Raw genomic sequence first — 22,500 nt, forward strand, 5'->3', positions numbered from 1 at the left:
GTAGTAGTAGTAGTAGTAGTAGTTGTTAGTAGTGTAGTGTTAGTAGTAGTAGTAGTAGTAGTAGTAGTAGTAGTAGTAGTAGTTAGTAGTAGTGTAGTAGTAGTGTAGTAGTAGTAGTAGTAGTAGTAGTAGTAGTAGTGTAGTAGTTAGTAGTAGTAGTTAGTAGTAGTAGTAGTAGTTAGTAGTAGTAGTAGTAGTTGTAGTAGTAGTAGTAGTAGTAAGTAGTAAGTAGTTCAGTTGTAGTATGTAGTAGTAGTAGTAGTAGTAGTAGTAGTAGTAGTAGTAGTAGTAGTAGTAGTGTATGTATGTTAGTAGTAAGTAGTAGTAGTAGTAGTTAGTAGTAGTAGTAGTAGTAGTAGTAGTAAGTAGTATAGTGTTAGTAGTAGTAGTAGTAGAGTAGTAGTAGTAGTAGTAGTAGTAGTAGTAGTAGTAGTAGTATAGTATAGTAGTAGTGTAGTAGTAGTAGTAGTAGTAGTAGTAGTAGTAGTAGTAGTAGTAGTAGTGTATTAGTAGTAGTAGTAGTAGTAGTAGTAGTGTAGTAGTAGTAGTAGTAGTAGTAGTAGTAGTAGTAGTAGTAGTAGTAGTAGTAGTAGTAGTAGTAGTAGTAGTATGTAGTAGTAAGTAGTATAGTAGTAGTAGTAGTAGTAGTAGTAGTAGTAGTAGTAGTAGTAGTAGTAGTAGTAGTAGTGTCGTTGTGTGTAATAGTAGTAGTAGTAGTTAGTTAGTAGTAGTAGTAGTAGTAGTAATGTAGTAGTAGTGTAGTAGTAGTAGTAGTAGTAGTTAGTAGTAATATAGTAGTAGTAGTGTTAGTAGTAGTAGTATAGTAGAGTAGTAGTAGTAGTAGTAGTAGTAGTAGTAGTAGTAGTAGTAGTAGTGTAGTAGTAGTAGTAGTAGTAGTAGTAAGTAGTAGTAGATAGTAGTAGTAGTAGTAGTAGTAGTAGTAGTAGTAGTAGTAGTAGTTAGTAGTAGTAGTAGTTAGTAGTAGTAGTAGTAGTAGTAGTAGTAGTAGTAGTAGTAGTAGTAGTAGTAGTAGTAGTAGTAATAGTAGTAGTAGTAGTAGTAGTAGTAGGGCTTAAGATTGATGGGCGAGAAATTTCAATTTTTCATCGTGAAACTTACTTGCGGTTTTGTTGAATACCTTCGAACATTTTCTGAAAAAAATTACCGGCATTTGAATATGGGGCGTTTTAGGGGGGGGGGGGTGCATGTATCGTACGGGGAATGTATGAATACCTCACCAGAAAGTTCTAAAGGCGGAAGTGACTGAGACCATTCGTCCTACTTTCATTTTTACCTAACCAATTTACCGCATTTGGATTGGTTGATTTATTTGGTTGGATCATTTTGCTTCGTACCCGGAAGGCACCGAGTTTGATCACCCGCCGCGGCGCTGTGTGGCCTTGGGCAAGTCACTTCGCCCGAGCTCAATTTGCTGCGCAGCACTGCGACTGACGCCTGGGTTATTCCAGTCTTCCCTTGGAATACGCCCAAGAGACAAATTTCCCCTATGGGATGAATAAAGGGAATTTTACTTATTTTATTTATGGTTATCGGCTTGATGTTGAATGCCGGTGGTGGCCACATTGAACATTGATAAAACAGGAAATCATAACTTGAGGTATAGATAGTATGTCCTTGGCTAAGAAGCTCATAACATTGCCATCCGGAAGTATAATGGACCAACACACAAAACTGTGTATATCCATGACCGTTTATAGTCAGGTTAATACTGTTCAGTGAGCATTACTCGTAAACGCGGATGGCAAAAAACAATAACAAAGACCAGAGTGACGTCATCTTCGAACTATCTATCGATAGTTCGAAGTTGTCGTCACTCATGTCTTTTTTTTTTTGTTTTTTTTTCTTTTTTTTTTTTTTTTTTTTTTTTTTTTTTTTTTTTTTTTTTTTTTTGCCATCCGCGTTTATGAGTAATTCTCACTAAACCGTATTAGCCTGACAATAAACGTTCATGGTTACACAAAGTTTTGTGTGTTGGTCCGTTATTCTTCCGGATGGCAATGTTTTGAGCTCCTTAGCCAAGCGCATACTATCTATTCATTTTGAATTACCCTGTATTATATTATGAGTTGAGTTTGGAATGGGCATGATCTATATTAACTTTCCATGTGCTCGAGGTCATTGGTCACATTGAAAAATGTTCTCAAAGTGACCCACTTAGTGAAAACTGTTCACAGCTTTTTAAATATCTAACATCACGATTTGTCATTTAATTCAGCTTGACACATGGGTATGTTTATAACATTTGTAAAAGAAAAGCAGCGTGTTTACATTTGTTAAGAAATGTCCAATCGTTAGACAGCAACAAATCATGTGATTGATGACTTGGTTGGACGAAAACATGAATATAGATAGTTCGAAGATGAAGTAACTCAGGTCTCTGTTATTGTTTTTTGCCATCCGCGTTTATGAGTAATGCTCACTGAACTGTATTAACCTAACTATAAACGTTCATGGATACACACAGTTTGTGTGTTGGTCCGTTATACTTCCGGATGGCAATGTTATGAGCTTCTCAGCCAAGCGCATACATATATAGATAGTATGCAGATGACGTCACTCAGGCCTTTGTTATTGTTTTTGCCATCCGCGTTTGTGAGTTGTTCTCACTAAACTGTATTAACCAGACTATAAAAGTTCATGGTTACACAGAGTTTGTGTGTTGGTCTGTTATACTTCCGGATGGCAATGTTGTGAACTCCTTGGCCAAGCGCATACTATCTATAGATCGCTCCCATTAACCAGTAGATTTTTGACTAATCAAAACATGGAATTTGTGATCGACCTTCACACGTGCTTGGACAAACATAGTTGCTTGTTTATAAACAGAAACGTGAATGAAATCGACCAATCACTGATCATTGTTATTGGTTTTATACCCCAAATGGGTGACTAGTTATCACACGCTTTTCTCGATTAGATAATAAACGTTTAAATTTACACATAGTTTTCTGTGTTAGTTCTACTGATCAAGCGGTTTAACAGTGGTTATTTTACTTAAACACATTCCATCGATAGTAAAACCTGTGTAGTTTGCTGTGTCTACCAATCACTGCCATCGTTTACATTATGACGATTGTCTGAGAGGCGTGGTTATCTACCTGTCTATACATAGTTCGAAGATGACGTCACTCAGGTCTTTGTTATTGTTTTTTGCCATCCGCGTTCATGAGTAATGCTCACTGAAGTGTATTAACCTGACTATAAACGTTCATGGATACACAGTTTTGTGTGTTGGTCCGTTATACTTCCGGATGGCAATGTTATGAGCTTCTGAGCCAAGCGCATACTATCTATACCGCCAGATGGGTGACCAGTTATGACACGGTTTCTTGATCAAACTATTAAAAACGTTAAGTTTACACATAGATTTCTGTGTTGGTGCTATTGATCAAACTGTAGAACAGTGTGTATTTCACTTAGACACAAACCATCGATAGTAAAACCTGTGAAGTTCGCTATGTTTACACCAACCAATGTCACTGCTTACGTCACTCGAGTCTTTGTTATTGGTTTTTGCCATCCGCGTTTATGAGCACTTCTCACTAAACCAGACTATAAACGTTCATGGTTACACAGAGCTTTGTGTGTTGGTCCGTTATACTTCCGGGTGGCAATGTTGTGAACTTCTTGGCCAAGTGCATACTATCTATACAGCGCATCTACCTCTAAATGGACAGAGGGGCTGTGAGCGCGCAAACCAAAAATCTTGAGAACATAATGTTAGCAGGTCTGTTAACCGAATGCAGTTATGGGGTTCATTTAACATTGTTATAATAGACAATATTATCCCTTGGTTTTGAGATTATTTCCATGACAACAATGATCTCATAAAAACTTGGGTTATCAAAAAATGGGAGCGATCTATATTCGTGTTTTCGTCCAACCAAGTCATCAATTACATGATTTGTTGTTGTCCAACGATTGGATATTTCTTAACAAATGTAAACACGCTGCTTTGTTTACAAATGTTATAAACATACCCATGTGCCAAGCTGAATCAAATGACCAATCGTGATGTTAGATATTTTAAAAGATGTGAACACTTTTCCCTAGTGGGTCACTTTGAGCACATTTTGCGATGTGACCAATGACCTCGAGCACATGGAAAGTTAACATAGATCACGTCCATTGCACATCGTCCTGGACCCATTTGGTAAATTTTCAAAATGTTAATTTTTAGTAAGCTTTATAAAGGACAGTTATGAGATATATGCTTGAACATATATAGCGCAATATCTGCTAAACGTGCTAAGGGCCTTTTCGATGGGTCCCTAGCCAACAACAACTCTTAACATGTAGGACGAGACATGATGCCAATTAAGCGATATTACCTTTTTTCCTGACAAAGACAACACTGTTAACGGCCAGGTATTTATTTTACACCTGATTACAGTGACAGAATGTGAGTGAAGAGCCTTTTCCAAGGACTCAACTATGTGCCGCTCAGAGCTGGGCTGGAACCCAGACTTACTTTCTTACTCCTCTTTGTTGTTTCAAAAACACATAAGGTCGAGAGTAAGGAACGCCAGTGACTTCTGTCTTCTGTCAGCTTCCGGACCTCACCCGTGGCCATCGTAAAGTTATGGCCTGACACTGACCAAAAAATGACGTCAAAATGCCAGTCTTTTGCCACAAAAGAAAACAAATCGTGAGTTGTATTCAATTGTTCAACCAATGAAATAACTTGTTTCCATGAGCTCTACTAACGACAACTCACTAGGAGGTGCAAAAACCAAATAATGACGTCAAACTGCCAGTCGTTTTGGATTTCAGTATCGGGCTATAGATAGTATGCAGATGACGTCACTCAGGCCTTTATTATTGTTTTTGCCATCCGCGTTTGTGAGTTGTTCTCACTAAACTGTATTAACGAGACTATAAACGTTCATGGTTACACAGTGTTTGTGTGTTGGTCCGTTATACTTCCGGATGGCAATGTTGTGAACTCCTTGGCCAAGCGCATTCTATCTATAACATAACGATGGCTACGCCTCACCCCAGGTCCAACCGAAGGATGTCATATCTCTCTCCACCGATCTTCTCCAAGTTTCCAGTGGTCTTCCCCTATTGTGATTACCCCGCGGCTGTGTCTATCTGAGCGCTGTTTTCGTGACTGCTCCATCCCATCGAGGTTCGATCCCCAGTCGATGTTGACTGATTTTTTGGGGGGATAGTTTGTTTTTTTCTTGTATTTTTTCTTTGTTGATTGTCTGGTACCTTTCATACACACTTGTTCAGAGGAGTAGGATTTGTAATTATCCTTTGTGCAAGTAATTGCCTGGTAGTTGTATCAAGGGACAAGAATAGACTTCATGTTGTCTGTCGACAAATATAATATGGTCTGCTTATTGATTGGTCAAAATACAGCAACTGTAATATTATTGTCAGGAACAGGAGGGAGGGGAAAAGGACATTGACTGTGAAAGCCAGGCAAATGATAATAACTACTTTCATTGAACAGCACTTCGCCAGTGCCTTTTAGACGAATTAGCGTTTCGAAGTAATATATTATTTTTTATTTCTACGGGCAGAAAACAGCCATAATAATATTATTGTAACAATTTCTTCTTAAGGTAATGAAAGGTTATGAAATTTTATCGCATGTTAATTTGATAGGCAAATGTCTTCTAAACGTTTTCTTTCTTTCTTGTTTCTTTTTTTTTTTATGGGAAGAAGGGGGGGGAGGGGGGTAAAAATGCCAGAAACACTGTGGAAAACTGCCTTAATTTACCTTTACCGATTAACTCTCGCAGTCTGGAGGAGCTTGTATTTAAAACTTCGGCCAGAAAACTCGTCCTTCAAATATTGATCCATTTAAACGACCCTCAATACGCTTCAACAGTCGCAACGTCACTTCCCTCGTAATGACGCATGGTAACTTAGTAACTGGCTCTAAACTATCGGAACAATGGCGGACGCCCTTATGAAATATTTCTCCGACGAGCATTAAAGCGTATCTAGAAGGAAAAAAAAACATTATAAATCTGATCATGTTTTGACTTTTACACATTCTGATCACAAGACATATGAAAAGTTCTAGCCAGCATGAAGAATAAAAAGTACAGATTTTCTTTGTTTAGAACCACGATGGCCGCCATTGCTGGGCGACGTGACAGACTATTGAATCCAATTTTGGCAAAAAGTTCGCGAAGTCCCAGGTTAATTTTTATTTTTGAATACGTGATTTTTCAAGAGTACGACAGTTTGCTGATTAATAGGACACTAGCGAATCCAGTCTTCCTGTATATTTATGGCTCGTGTGTTACATTGACGCTTGGAAAGCGAGAATACGTTCAATAAAACACAATCCAGTCTTAAATATCAAATTCCTCATAATAATTTCCAACTAAAAAAATCTACAAAAAAAAAACAACAAACAAACAAAAAACAAACGAAAACGTATTATCCTTCGTAATCATCAAGGCCAGATAGAAATGTTTTAAACCCATCTTAGATAAGACATATAATAGACACCTTGAAAATAGCGCTATGATAACGAGTTCTTTTCTTTCTTTTCTTAAATACTCCTAAAAGGAGCCATCGAGAAAAAATAAAAAAATAAAAAGATAGTATGGACCTACAGATAGTTCGAAGATGACGTCACTCAGGTCTTTGTTATTGTTTTTTGACATCCGCGTTTATGAGTAATGCTCACTGAACTGTATTAACCCAACTATAAACGTTCATGGATACACACAGTTTTATGTGTTGGTCGGTTATACTTCCGGATGGCAATGTTATGAGCTTCTTAGCCAAGCGCATACTATCTATAGCAAGATTACAAAGTACCAAATCAAAACTTCATACAATCAAGGATCTGAAAAAGCTCGAGGCATAGACACATAGATAACCACGCCTCTCGGACAGTCGTCATAATGGTAGTGATTGGTTAACATACTCGTAGGAAACTACACATATTTTACTATCGATGGTATGTGTCTAAGTAAAATATCCACTGTTGTACCTCTTGATCAATAGAACCAACACAGAAAACTATGTTTTCGTCCAACCGAGTCATCGATCATATTATGGTATGTTGCTGTCTAACGATTGGATATTTCTTAATAAATATAAACACGCTGCTTTGTTTATGAAAGTTTTAAACATACACATGTGTCAAACTGAACAAAATGACCAATTCGATTCATAGTCTGATGACACGTCGCCCAGCAACAGCGGTCAAATTGGTTCTAAACAAAGAAAATCATTACTTTTTATTCTTCATGCTGGCTAGAACTTTTCATTCCCTTTTCATATGCCTTGTGATCAGAATGTGTAAAAGTTAAAACATGATCAAATTTATGGGGGTTTTTTCCTCTGGAAACGCTTTTATGCTCGCCAGAGAAATATTTCATACGGGCGTCCGCCATTGTTCCGATAGTTTAGAGCCAGTGTTACCATGCGTCATTAGGAAGGAAGTGACGTTACGACTGTTGAAGAGTATTGCGATATTGGATAGCTCAAAAACTGTGAACACTTTTCACTCTGTGGATCAATTTGAGCACATTTTGCAATGTGACTAATTACCCCGAGCAATAGCTTCACCCCTGCGTGAAGTAAAATCATCTCTCTGTGGGATTTACAGAGAATCATGGATAGATAGAACGAAATTGACGTCACTCAGCACTTTGTTGTTGTTTTTAGCCAGCCATTTATACGAGTAGTTCTCACTAAATTGTATCAATCGGACTATAAACGTGCATAGTTACATGTAGATTGAATGCACTAGGCCAAGAAGCTCACAACACTGCCATCCGGAAGAATAACGGACCAACACACAAAAACTATCTGTCGCCTTGAACGTCTGGTTAATACAGTTAAGTGAGAATTGCTTATAAACGCGTATGGCAAAAAAAACATTAACAAAGACCTGAGTGACGTCATCTTCGTTCTATCTTTAGTTTTGTGTGTTGCTGCGTTATATCGTAGCCATCGTTAACATTTATTATAGCATGACACAAGAATCCTCTAGGACTGGCAGTTTGACGTCATTTTTAGGTTTGCGTAGCGTCTAGTGAGTTGTCGTTAGTAGAGCTCATGGAAACAAGTTATTTCATTGGTTGAACTATTGAATACAACTCACGATTTGTTTTCTTTTGTGGCAAACGACTGGCATTTTGACGTCATTTTTTGGTCCGTGTCAGGCAATACGTTCACGATGGCCACGGTTATAGATAGTATGCAGATGACGTCACTCAGGTCTTTATTATTGTTTTTGCCATCCGCGTTTATGAGTAATGTTCACTGAACTGTATTAACCCGACTATAAAGGTACATGGATACACACTGTTTTATGTGTTGGTCGGTTATACTTCCGGATGGCAATGTTATGAGCTTCTCAGCCAAGAGCATACTATCTATAGATAGTATGCAGATGACGTCACTCAGGCCTTTGTTATTGTTTTTGCCATCCGCGTTTGTGAGTTGTTCTCACTAAACTGTATTAACCAGACTATAAAAGTTCACGGTTACACAGAGTTTGTGTGTTGGTCCGTTATACTTCCGGATGGCAATGTTGTGAACTCCTTGGCCAAGCGCATTCTATCTATAGATAGTATGCAGATGACGTCACTCAGGCCTTTGTTATTGTTTTTGCCATCCGCGTTTGTGAGTTGTTCTCACTAAACTGTATTAACCAGACTATAAAAGTTCATGGTTACACAGAGTTTGTGTGTTGGTCCGTTATACTTGAACATTGCATTGAACATTCTCTCTCTTCACCTGTCTCAAATATTGATAAATTAATCTCTGACCATCATTTAATTGTGTTTTGCGTTTTATTTCCAATGAAGCACGAAGTAAAAAAGATGATAACATCTCGTAATTTGAAGAATATAAACATGAACATTTTTAAACAAGACCTTGACCATAACGTTAAAAATAAACATGATGCGAATGGTCTCCACGAGTCAATTGTTGGTACGGTGGACAAGCATGCTCCCTTAACAACTAGAGCAGTAAAAGTGAGACGTCAAGCACCCTGGTATAATACCGAAATAAAATTGAATGGATTAGCCAGGAGGCGGGCAGAAAGAAAATGGCTCAAGTCCAGAGATGCTGTCGATAAGAAGTGATACATCGCGGCTAGAAATGATGCAAAAGCCGTCAATTTCAGGGCCAAAAAGAAATTCTATGAAGAAAGGCTCAAAAACGTGGGACGTTCGAGACAATTCTTTGCCTTGACCAAGGAACTGCTGGGACAACAGACGCAACCAGCTCTCCCATCTTTAATCGATCGTGCAGATCTACCAACTCGCTTTGGTCAATATTTTAAAGAAAAAACGGATGCCATCAGGAAAGAACTGTCGTCTGAATCGATCCATACAACATTTGACACATTTCATGGTGATTCGTTAACACATTTTTCAATGATTACTGAAGCTGACTTATGTGATTGCATTATGTCGTCTCCGACTAAAAGTTGTGATTTAGACCCCTTAAATACTGCCATTTAAAAAAAATGCATTGATGTAATTTTAACACCATTTACATGTATTGTTAATAATTCGTTGCAGTCAGGTGCTGTACCAGACATTTACAAAGTTGCTCATGTCAAACCCCTTTTGAAAAAACCTTATCTCGATAAAGAAAACTTAAAAAACTATCGCCCTGTCTCTAATCTTCCTTTTCTCTCTAAGATCTTAGAAAAGCTTGTTTTGAAACAATTACTGTCTCATCTTAAAAATAATTGTCTTGAAGAAAAATTTCAGCCTGCTTATAGGCAACATCATTCGACGGAAACCGCACTTGTTAGGGTTGTTAATGATCTCCTCTCTGTTATAGACAATGGTTCATGTTCTTTGCTGAATTTGCTTGACCTATCGTCTGCTTTTGATACTATTGATCACAATCTTCTTCTCAAACGTCTTGAAATTACTTATGGCGTGTCTGGTGCAGCGCTTGATTGGTTTAGGTCATATTTGTTTAATCTTAAACAGATTATTACGGTGGATGAATATAGATCGGAGGAAATCTTTCTTGATTGTGGGGTTCCCCAGGGTTCAGTACTTGGACCCGTTCTTTTTGTTTTGTACGTTGGCCCTCTGTCTAAAATCATCAGAAGTTTTGGTCTGTCTTACCATCAATACGCTGATGATACGCAATTGTACTGCGTTTCCAATACGATAAATTTACAAGAAGTATCAGCCAATAGTAAAAATTGTATCCAAAGTGTTAAGAAATGGATGAATGAGAACAGACTGAAACTGAATGATGATAAGACGGAGGTGCTGTATGTGGGGAACAGGAAGTGGAAAAGTGAAACAGATTTGAAGTTGGGGGATGCCTCTATTCAAATTGTTGACAAAGTGAAAAACCTTGGCACGTTCTTAGACTCTGGACTATCAATGGAGCATCAGGTTAATAATTTGGTTAGATCTCTCTTTTTCCAACTAAAAAAGATTGCTTCCATTAGACGGTTCATATCTGAGGATGTGACCAAGCACCTGGTTGTGTCCCTCGTACTATCGAAATTGGATTATTGTAATGCTCTGTTGTTTGGCGTTTCGCAATACAATCTGAAACGTCTTCAGATTGTCCAAAACAGCGCTGCCAGACTAGTATTCATGAAGCGTAGGTGCGACTCTGCCGGACCTCTACTTCATGACCTGCATTGGCTGCCTGTTGGGAAAAGAATTAAATTCAAAGCTTGTGTTTTAGTGTATCGTTGTCTTGAAGGTACTGCCCCTTCCTACTTTTCAGAACTAATTGAAAGATATTCAAAACCCCGCCCCTTACGTTCGGCCAGTGATTCCACAAAACTAGTTGTCCCTCGAATTCGGAAAAATGCTGGAATGAGATCCTTTTCTCATTTCGGACCCTCTATTTGGAACGCCTTACCGCAGAGCATTCGTGAAGAAGAATCTTTGTCTATTTTTAAACGTTCGCTTAAAACATATTTGTTTCGATTTTAGTAGATGGTATGAAAAGCAAGATAGGTTTGGTTTGTGTTGTGTGTTGTGTTGTGTGTGTGTGTGTATGTGTGTGTGTGCTTGTGTGTGTGAATGAGTATGTTTCAGCCAAAGTAATTTGTAATTTAAGCGCTTAGAGTCTGGTGTCTCGGAGTTATAGCGCTATATAAGTTTTCAGCATTATTATTATTATTATTATACTTCCGATATGGCAATGTTGTGAACTCCTTGGCCAAGCGCATTCTATCTATATATAGATAGTATGCGCTTGGCTAAGAAGCTCATAACATTGTCATCCGGAAGTTTAACGGACCAACACACAAAACTGTGTGTATCCATGAACGTTTATAGATAGTTCGAAGATGACGTTACTCAGGCCTTTGTTATTGTTTTTGCCATCCGCGTTTGTGAGTTGTTCTCACTAAACTGTATTAACCAGACTATAAAAGTGCATGGTTACACAGAGTTTGTGTGTTGGTCCGTTATACTTCCGGATGGCAATGTTGTGAACTCCTTGGCCAAGCGCATTCTATCTATAGTCGGGTTAATACAGTTCAGTGAGCATTACTCATAAACGCGGATGGCAAAAAACAATAACAAAGACCTGAGTGACATCATCTTCGAACTATCTATACGGCTGGCGGATGTTTTGAGCGTTTTTTGGATAATCGCAATACGTCAATACAACGATACTGTAAAACATCTCACATTAAACAAGTCCAATTTAAATCAAAGCCAAATAATAATAATAATAAGAATAATAATAAATGGCATTTATATAGAGCTTTACCCCGTTGTCACAGGCTCTAAGCGCTTTACAGTGATATAAAACAAAACATTACAGTGAGACAAGTGTGAAGGAAACGTGATACGAATTCAATTTAACAACAACAAAATATGAAAATAATATTGCAACATTATGACGTAAAAAGATAAAACTTTAAGCGAGATTTGAACGTTGTCAACGAATCCGAGCATCTCACGTGTGATGGGAGAGAGTTCCAAAAATGGGGGGGCCGAAAATTGAAAAGACTGTTCACCTATTTTACGCAATGGCTTAGGTTTGACAAGGATTGATTGGTCATTGCTTGACCTCAAGTTTCTATTGGGGACATATATGTTTAGAAGGTCTTTAATATAGGAGGGACTGTTCGTGCTCAGGGATTTGTAGACAACAGTACAAATCTTATAGGCAACTCTTTTTTCCACAGGAAGCCAATGTAACTCACGGAGAAGAAGAGTTGCTGACGGATATTTTTTGTTATTGCGTACAATGAGGCTGGCAGCGTTATTTTGAGCAACCTGAAGTTTGCTAATTTTTGCTTTAGCTAAATTCGCCCAAAGGGAGTTACAATAGTCCAATTTAGATAAAACCAGGGAATTAATTAAAAGTTCTGTTATATGCTTCGGTATTAAATTACGAATTTTGCTTATTTTTTTCATTTCTATGTACATAGATTGTATGGTGTTATTCACGTGGCTTGTCATGGAAAGATCTTTATCAATGATGACGCCAATGTTTTTTGCTTTATTTGAAAATTCTATTGTGCTATTTCCGAGAGTAATAGGTGATTTATTTGCCTGTTTAAGGATACTCGGCCTTCCACACATTGAAATCTCAGTTTTACTATCATTTAATTTTAACTTATTGTGGTACATCCAAGATTTAATCTCATTAAAACAGCTCGAAATTTGTTGTATTAAGAACTGTAAATTACTAAGGGGTGCTGAATCATATATTTGCGTATCATCTGCATAAAAATGATAACTCAGATTGAATCTAGATATCACACTAGAAAGGGGCTGCATATATACAGTAAAAAGGACAGGGCCAAGAACAGAGCCTTGTGGCACTCCAAATAAAAGGGATAATGTGCAAACTGATACTAGGCTGCTAGAAGATGTGAACTGTAAAAAGTAATAAACAAAAACGAATATAACAACTTCAAAAAAATAACAAAATACCGAATACGACACGTTTCGGGCTCAAAATCCTTCTTCAGCCAACAACTATAAAAAAAAACGAAAACAAAAAATGCACGGTACTAAAACAAAACAAAAAAAAAACAGAACGACGGCAGAGAAGTGACAAAGCTGTTATATTGATTTTTGTTTATTACTTTTTTAAAGCGGTAGGTCTAATTTTTAATAGAATCTCTATTTTCCACATATTGATAGTATGCGCTTGGCTAAGAAGTTCACACCATTGCCTTCCGGAAGTATAACGGACCAACACACAAAATTCTACGTAACAATGAACGTTTTTAGTCTGGTTAATAGCGTTTACTGAGAATTACTCATGAACGCGGATGGCAAAAAGCAATAACAAAGACCCGAGTGACGTCATCTTCTTTGCGTCTATATTGTGCGCCTTGAGCTATATTGTATTGTTCAGGCGCAATATAAATAAATTCCATTGTTGTTGTTATTAAGATTATTGGCCTTTGGCTTCGTGTGCTAACTAGTAAGAATAACACGAAGGCCTTTGGCATTTCGTTACTAATAGATAGTATGCGCTTGGCTAAGAAGCTCATAACATTGCCATCCGGAAGTATAACGGACAAACACACAAAACTATGTGCAACCTTAAACATACAGTTTAGTGAGTATTACTCATAAACGCGGATAGCAAAAAACAATAACAAAGACCTGAGTGACGTCATCTTCGAACTATCTATAGGGTTCAACCGTGGCCTTCGTAAAGTTATGGCCTGATACTGACCAAAAAATGACGTCAAAATTCCAGTCTTTTGCCACAAAAGAAAACAAATCGTGAGTTGTATTCATAGTTCAACCAATGAAATAACTTGTTTCCATGAGCTCTACTAACGACAACTCACTAGGCGGTGCAAAAACCAAATAATGACGTCAAACTGCCAGTCCTTTTGGATTTCAGTATCAGGCTATAACATAACGATGGCTACGGTTCAACCGTCGTGACGTCATTTCCCTCGTTATGACGTATAGTAACTGGTTCTAAACTATCGGAACAATAGCGGACGTCATTATCTCCATCACCGCCCTCATGAAATACTTCTCCGGCGAGCATAAAAGTGTATCCAGAGGAGAAAAACATAAATCTGATCATGTTTTGACTTTTATACATTCTGATCACATGACATGTGAAAAAGTTTTAACCAGCCTGAAAAATAAAAAGTATCGATTTTCTTTGTTTAGAACCAAACTGCTGGTTGCTCGGCGGACGTGACATCAGACTATTGAATCCTATTGTCATGAAGAAATATTAAAAGAGCAACGCATTTATTAGACCCACTTGGAAAAACCAAATCGATACATTTGTGAGTCAGACTCTAAAATGTCTGGCATATCATGGTCAATTCTGTGTTGTATATGGGGGAGGGGGGGGGGGGTTCGATGTGTGTTTTTGTTGGGGTCTTTGGGGGGGGGCGTTGTTGTTTTTGTGGGATATTTTGGCCTTTTTGTTTTGTTTTGTTTCAGATTTTAGTTTGTTTGTTGTTATTTGTTTTGTTTACTTTTAAGGGGGGGGGGTGTGATATTTCACCTCGTAAGACACGAAAGCTTATGCAAGACAATATTGCAGGGCACAGTAGAAGGAAGGCAGAGGAAAGTGTGGCAGGATAACATTAAAGACTGGACAGGATTGACGTGGAACAATCTAATGAAGAAGGCCCAAGACCGTGGTGAGTGTCATCGAATAGGATTCAATAGTCGTAACGTCACTTCCTTCCTAATGAAGCATGGTAACTTAGCAACACTGGCTCTAAACTATCGGAACAATGGCGGACGCCCGTATGAATATTTCTCCGGCGAGCATAAACGGTATCCAGAGGAAAAAAAATACATACATTTGATCATGTTTTGACTTTTACACATTCTGATCACAAGGCATATGAAAAGGTCTAGCCAGCATGAAAAATAAAAAGGAATGATTTTCTTTGTTTAGAACCAAGATGGCCGCCGTTGCCGGGAGGTGTGACATCAGACTATTGAATCGTACTGTGAAGTCTGCATCCCGAGAGTCCCCCCGACGACCAACCGGTCATGGGATAGAGTGAGTGAGTGAGTTGTTATATTATTTTTTTCTATATTTTTGTTTGTTTTTGTTTGTGGGTTTTCTTCTTGTTAGTTTTGTTTTGCATTGTTTTGTTTTAAGCCAAGCGACACACAAAGACATTTCAAAATGACTGATATAAAATATGATATAAAAATATTTTTAAAATCACTGGGGAAAATCAAGACCTCACATCGGTACTCTAAGGCTCAAATTTTACACAAGTTCTGATTTTTGTTTTGAGACAAGGTTCAAATTTTACACAAGTTCTGATTTGTTTTGAGACAAGGTTCAAATTTTACACAAGTTCTGATTTGTTTTGAGACAAGGTTCAAATTTTACACAAGTTCTGATTTGTTTTGAGACAAGGCTCAAATTTACACAAGTTCTGATTTGTTTTGAGACAAGGTTCAAATTTACACAAGTTCTGATTTGTTTTGAGACAAGGCTCAAATTTACACAAGTTCTGATTTGTTTTTTGAGACAACGCCTTGCGTGTGTTTCATTCTCACACTCCCCTTTTTCTCTCACACTTTTCCCGGCAAAGAAGGTGTTTTAACATTATTATTATAGATAGAATGAAGTTGATTTCACTCGGGTCTTTGTTATTGTTTTTTTGCCACCCACGTTTATGAGTACTTCTCATTAAACTGTATTAAAAACTATAAAAGTTCATGGTTACACGTAGTTTTATGAGTTTGTACGGATGGCAATGTTGTGAGCTTCTTAGTCAAGCACATACTATCTATAGATAGTTCGAACATGACGTCACTCGGGTCTTTGTTATTGTTTTTTGCCATCCGCGTTTATGAGTAATTCTCACTCAACTGTATTGACCAGACTATAAAACGTTCAAGGTTACACATAGTTTTGTGTGTTGGTCCGTTAAACTTTCGGATGGCAATGTTGTGAGCTTCTTAGCCAAGCGCATACTATCTATACACTTGAGGAACTTATCACATTTCGAAACAATGGAATAGTAGTAATAGTTTTATATTACCTCATACCCCTATATTATCGAATTAGATGATTGTTGTTTTCAAAAATACTGGGGTGTTGAGGTCAAGAAGTTATGAACGTGACTGTGGAAGATTGATCGTAAAATAATTAAACTGTTGCCATTATTTGAAATGAGATTTTTTTTTTTTTTTAGCTTTTTATATAGCACAAATCCACTAAACGTGCTCAAAGCGCTTTACAATGGTTCCCTAGCCAACAGCAACATTTAACATTTAGGACGGGATATGACGCCTGTTAGGCGATGTTGCAATTTTTTTCGGACATAGACAGCGCTGTTAACGGGCAGGTAATCATTTTACACCTGAGTACGGTGAGATAATGTGAGTAAAGAGCCTTCTTCAAGGATTTAGCTATGCGCCGAGCGAGGCTCGAACCCACACAGGACCATCCGATCCGAAATATCCCTCGTCTTGATCAAAACTTTCAAACCTGGGACTTCGTTTTACCCAGGCAAAAACAACACTTAAATTATCAGACGAGACATAACGCCTGTGAGGCGAAATTATTTTTTTTTCGGACAGAGACACAACGTTATAAACGGCCGTGTACTCGCTTTACACCTGAGTACGGTGAAATAATGTGAGTAAAGGGCCTGTTCCAAGGACTCAACTATGCGCCTCACAGAGCTGGACTAAAACCCAGGACCTTCCGATCCAACGGTGATATTAATTGTTTAAACTTAAAATACAAAAATCCTTAATTGGGACAATTTGATCAAACTAATATTGTTTTTACATCAGGTATCTTGTAAAAAAGTGTTTGGTTAAAAAAAAAAAATGAAAATCTCTTCGTTGCCATGGAAATGGCGGCCATCTTGGAAAATAAACAAGTTTTTGATACTCCACGATTTTATCAATTCTTTGATTTTGATTTTTAATGTTATTGTGTAAAGTTTAAGCATAGTTGTAAATAGCTGGCTATTTAATTTTATAAATATTCACTTTCAAAGGCTTTAAAATGTTTGGGGGGTTTTAATGTAAATAAAATTTCCTCACTTATTTGACAATATTTAAAGAAAAAATATATTTAAAGAAAAAAATATTTTTTGGCCAAAATCTATTCAACAAAAACAAAATCAAAGTAGCCAGCTATTTATAGTAACATATCAGCTATTTCCGTTCCAAATTTTAAAACTCTAGCATTTTAAAAAGTGTAATGATCAAGTCCCAAAAAATGTTTATGTAGCTTAACTCACTCAATTCTAGAGATTTTTGCTACTTTTCAAAATTGGAAAAAATGTATTAAAAATGAGCATCTACATAGATAGATTTATTCAACTGTCATTAACATGCAAAAACCTAAAAAAAAAATAGCTTTGATGTTATGCCTATAATGTGTCTCATAAAAATGTAATAAATAGGCATGGGGTAAAAGTTACTTTAGTAAACTACAGATATAGTCGGTGTTAGGGTTGAGTGAATTAACAGTTTTGAGAAAAGCGCAATATTTATCAGATTCTGAGTCCAATAAAGTTGGGTAGAGGTTTTGAATTGCATTTTTTTTACTGTTTTAAACTATTCATTCAGCAAAAATATGGGTTGAAATGAAACAAGGATTGAATAAATTGATCATCAAACACAGTCACTTCCAAAAATTGATTATTTTCACCCAAAGTGACCCCAGTTGCACCCGCGAGCCCCCTTAAGACGAAGAGAAAATGTAAATGCCTAATACAGTTTCAGAAGTGTTCTAAAAATGATTGTAAGAGTTACACAACGAGATAAACAGAGCGGATATATGGAGTCTAGTGGTATGACACGCGCTTTCGGATCGGAAGGTCCTGGATTTGAGCCTCGCTCGGTGCATAACTGAGTGCTTGGAAAAGGCTCTTTACTCACATTCTCTCACCGTACTCAGGTGTAATATTTTTTTTTCAAAGCGAGCCTTCTTTCTGATTCTTGTGTCCGTATATCGAGAGCGACATGATTTGTGCCATTTGGCACCGTTTTGCTTCAGTACCTCCACTGTATCCTCAGAGCGGTCTCCGTCAGATAAATCGAGCTTGTCACTTTCGTTTGCTAATCCGTCAAAAGTCTTAACACCATATATGGTAAAACGTTACGCTACACGCTCAACAAAAGTCAGGTGTCCTTGTCCACAGTCTTTCCGCTTTGACAAACCTGGGTATTCTAATTTTTCATTTTTTATCTCTTGACAAATGAAACATTTTGACTAATCCACTTCAAACTGCGCTTTGGCTATATAATTGTTGGTAGTTAGTACAAGGTTTAGTACAGTGCCAATGCCATGAATTAATGGGTTAGGTGACTTGATCACGGGATTGTTGGTGATGGGGATGAGGCGATGTTGGTGATGATGATGTTAAAGTTAAAGATGATGATGATGATGATGATGATGATGATGATGATGATGATGATGATCACGATGATGATGATGATGATGATGATGATGATGATGATGATGATGATGATGATGATGATGATGATGATGTTGACGATAACGAAGACGACGACGACGATGATGATGATGATGATGATGATGATGATGATGATGATGATGATGATGATGACGATGATGATGACGACGATGATGATGATGTTGACGATAACGAACACGACGACGACGATGATGATGATGATGATGATGATGATGATGATGATGATGATGATGATGATGATGATGATGATGATGATGATGATGATCACGATGATGATGATACAGACATTTTCTGCCTCAAATTTGATTTGAACCTACAATTACGCAAACCACAATAATAGCATAAGTGTATTGAATTTCTATTTTTGACCAGTCTACATTAAATTTATGTAATCCTCTTATATCCATAACAATAACCGGAATCGATATGTCCGCAGCCTTTGATACGATCGACAGAGGAAAACTTTTGGAGATATTAACAGACATAGTTGACGAAGACGAGCTCCGAATAATCCGATTTCTCCTCAGCAACACAAAGATACAACCAAGGATATACGGGGCCACAAAACAGACGCAGTTCGAAAGTAACATCGGGACCCCCCAAGGAGATAGTCTGAGCCCGATTCTGTTCACAATATACTTAGAACACGCTCTGAAAGAAGTTCGAAAAGTCATTCCAAAACCAACGACTCATATTGAGAATGCAATCCCTAGAGAAATCGCCTATGCAGATGATGTCGATTTTATTGGATCACTACCAGCAAATATAGACATCATACAAAATACCCTCATGAAATATAACCTCCAAGTCAATGCCAATAAAACCGAATTTACAACAATATCGAGGAACAAAGAGGAATGGAAAAGAACAAAGAAAGTCGGCTCACTAATTGGAGACACCGAGGATGTACAAAGAAGAAAACAGCTATCAAACGCCGCACTCAGTAAACTCACCAATGTATGGATTAGAGGTGACAAAATAAAGAGAAACACCAAACTGAAACTGTACCGTGCTCTTGTAAAACCGGTACTTCTGTAAAACTGCGGCACTTGGGCGTTGAGAAAATCCGAAGAAGAACATCTGGATGCCTTCCATCGCACACAGCTAAGAAGGGTACTGGACATCAAATACCGAAAAAAGATCTCAAATGAATCACTCTATAAGATCACAAAAGAAAGACCAATCTCCCTTGACATTCTACAACAACGATGGCAACTTTTCGGTCACATACTACGCAGGGACAAAAACATACCAGCTAACCAAGCCATGTCGGGATACTTCCAAAAACACGGGAACCTTTTCAGAGGAAGACCGATCACAACACTCCCTGTGATCCTAAACAAAAACCTCACAACACTTGGACAAAGCATTAGTCTCATAACGGCAGGGGACCTTGAAAATCTGAGAACCCTAGCAGAGGACCGGCAATATTGGAGACACCTCACACAGGAAATACTGGAAACAGCCAAGGCGACCCGATCTTTCGGTCGAGACGCGAAAGGCATCTAAGTCAAGTCAATCCTCTTAGGCATAAATATAACCTATTTTTTAGAGTTTTGAAATTTTAAAAAATGTTGTAAGCGCATTCGTTCACTTTCATTTGTATTCATCAGTAATGTGTATTGATAGTTGTAAAATGTAGATATCTGATTGTTAAGGATTGCCGTTTGTTACTCCATATTCAGATACTACATGTACATCATATAAGTTTCAATTAACCGAACATTCCATTTTAACAAATTCCTTTAAAATGGATAAGTGGAAAAGTTATAATTTTGATGCGGTAAATCATCTATGAGTTCCGATACTTATCAGTTATCGATTTTAATATAGCTGTAATAAGCGAAATCCTTTCCCACTGTTTTAAAATTCATAAAAAAATGTTTTTAAATAAGACAAATTGATTCAGAGGCTCATACAATTTTTTTTCAGCTGTGCATTAAGGAACAGCTGAGGAAGATAAAAAAGGAGAAAAAGACGCGCCACGCATTAAAACTCTGACTTTAATTTGCGATATCAGGTTTGTAAAACCAAAAAGAAAAGAAAAAACAGATTCTAGTCCACAAGAATGAATCATAGATTTTGATATCATTCACGGTATCATGCAATGTTAACAGTTGAAATATATTGTGAGCAATTTTTCACTTCCTATCTAAAAGTTCTTCCAACATAGAAGGAATGAAATTGACGTCACTCAGCTTTGTTATTGTTTTGAACCAGTCATTTTTATAAATAGTTCTCACTAAATTATATCAATCAGACTATAAACGTTCAAGGTTACAAAATAGCTTTGTGCTGGCGGATGTTGTGATTATTTTTTTTTTTTGGCTAGACGCATAGCATCAATACGGGGGGGCTTACGTTGATCATACACCCGTTTTTCAATTTTAGATCGTAAACCAATATCACCCCCACCCTCCCCCCTTTTTCACCAATCATTTATCTATTGCGATGTAAAAGCAATATTTATTGATACATATAATTGGGGGCGAAGTGGCCGAGTGGTTAAGGCATTGCACTGTGATCCGGATGACCCGGGTTCGAGCCCCGCTTCACGCTCTTTCGTATTTTTTCCTTGAGCAAGATTATTAACCCCCAATTTGCTCACTTAGACAACATGGGTGATTCCTGTTGACATCAGACATCTTGTTTGATGAGTTATCTATATTCCTTCGTGGAATGCCTAGGCAAGATATCTTATGATATCGTGGCGCAAAAGGCATATTTTTTTTTATAATTGGCGCATTCTAATAGCACAGGGTGACGTCAGAATCAGAACACACCAACGTGTGGGTACACATGTGTAAGTCAGATAACCCAATCTATTACGGGCTCGTTGTTCTAATGGTAATCTCCTCACACACAAAAATGACGGAAAAATATTGTCCATAACAACAATGTTAACCCATTCCTTACCACTCATAGGAAAATCGTCAAATTTGTTACAATGCAGCAAACACTTTTGTCATTCGAATTTTTTTCTACATCATAATATTTGAACAAAAATGCTTGCTATAGTTAAAGTATATTAACATTGTATTGAAGAACTCGATTAGCAAAAATAAAAATATGCATAGCAAGAACAAACAGATTGTGAGTTTGAGTGAAATAAATCTGTTTTTGTATCGGTTGGGTGTGAATTTTTGGGGGGAAATTCGGAAAATGGCCGGTAAGGAGAGAGTTAAATTTGGCTCATTATTGCGTTCGGATGTCATACCTGTATATATGTACACGTCGGACCACACTGATACTCACTTGCGCAGTATGTTTCCAGGGAATAGGTAACACTAGCACAATAGGCTTCAACAGTCGTGACGTCACGTCCCTCGTAATGACGCATAGTAACTTAGTAACTGGTTCTAAACTTTTAAAACAATGGTGGATGCCCTTATGAAATATTCTCCGACGATCATAAACGTGTATCCAGAGGAGAAAAACATTATAAATCTGATCATGACTTTTATAATTTGTGATCAGATGATAATATGTGAAAAAGTTCTAGCCAGCATGAATAATAAAAAGTACCGATTTTTTTTTTGTTTAAAACCAAGCTGCTCGTTACTGGGCCGACGTGACATCAGACTATGGAATCCTATTGACACTTGCGCAGATTTTTATTTTTCTTCCAGTTGCCACTTGAGTAGTTATAGCTTGGTGAATATATTTATGGTTATATCATTGTAGTAGTTATTGTTCAACTTTTTTTTTTTACAACTACTATGTTACTAGTGTGCATCTTGTGTGAGTGTGTCTATGTCAATATTGTATAGTTATAAATGTGTAACCAAATGACAAATTGCCACTTTTTTGGGGACAATAAAGATATATTATTATTATTATTATTATTATTATTATTATCATTATTATTATTATTATTATTATTATTATTATTATTATTATTATTATTATTATTATTATTATTATTATTATTATTATTAAATGATGATTTTTATTTTGTGCTAATAGAACGATTTATGATCAAAATGGCATATTCATTATCTATTTTTCAAAATGGAGATTTAACATATTATGCTAAGTATTAAACTAGAGGGTCCCGATAGCTCAGTTGATAGAGCACTCGCTTCACACGCAAAGAGACCAAGATCGATCCCGGGTGC

At 37.2% G+C, this 22,500-nt stretch overlaps 2 protein-coding genes across 2 annotated transcripts in view; one reads left to right on the plus strand and one right to left on the minus strand.

The window, feature by feature from the left end:
* The window catches only part of LOC144964350 (uncharacterized), a gene marked incomplete in the record, with an annotated part of 71,030 nt that overhangs the window by 46,429 nt on the left and 2,101 nt on the right, over positions 1-22,500 (minus strand).
* LOC144963872 (limbin-like) overlaps positions 1-22,500 on the plus strand; it is a 37,466-nt gene that overhangs the window by 5,556 nt on the left and 9,410 nt on the right. The gene's annotated exons all lie outside the window — the stretch shown is intronic.

This window comes from Berghia stephanieae, chromosome 2 (genome assembly GCF_034508935.2).
Source record: "Berghia stephanieae isolate SIO BIC M18660-M18661 chromosome 2, UCSD_Bste_1.3, whole genome shotgun sequence".
In the NCBI taxonomy this organism is placed as follows: Eukaryota; Metazoa; Mollusca; class Gastropoda; order Nudibranchia; family Aeolidiidae; genus Berghia; species Berghia stephanieae.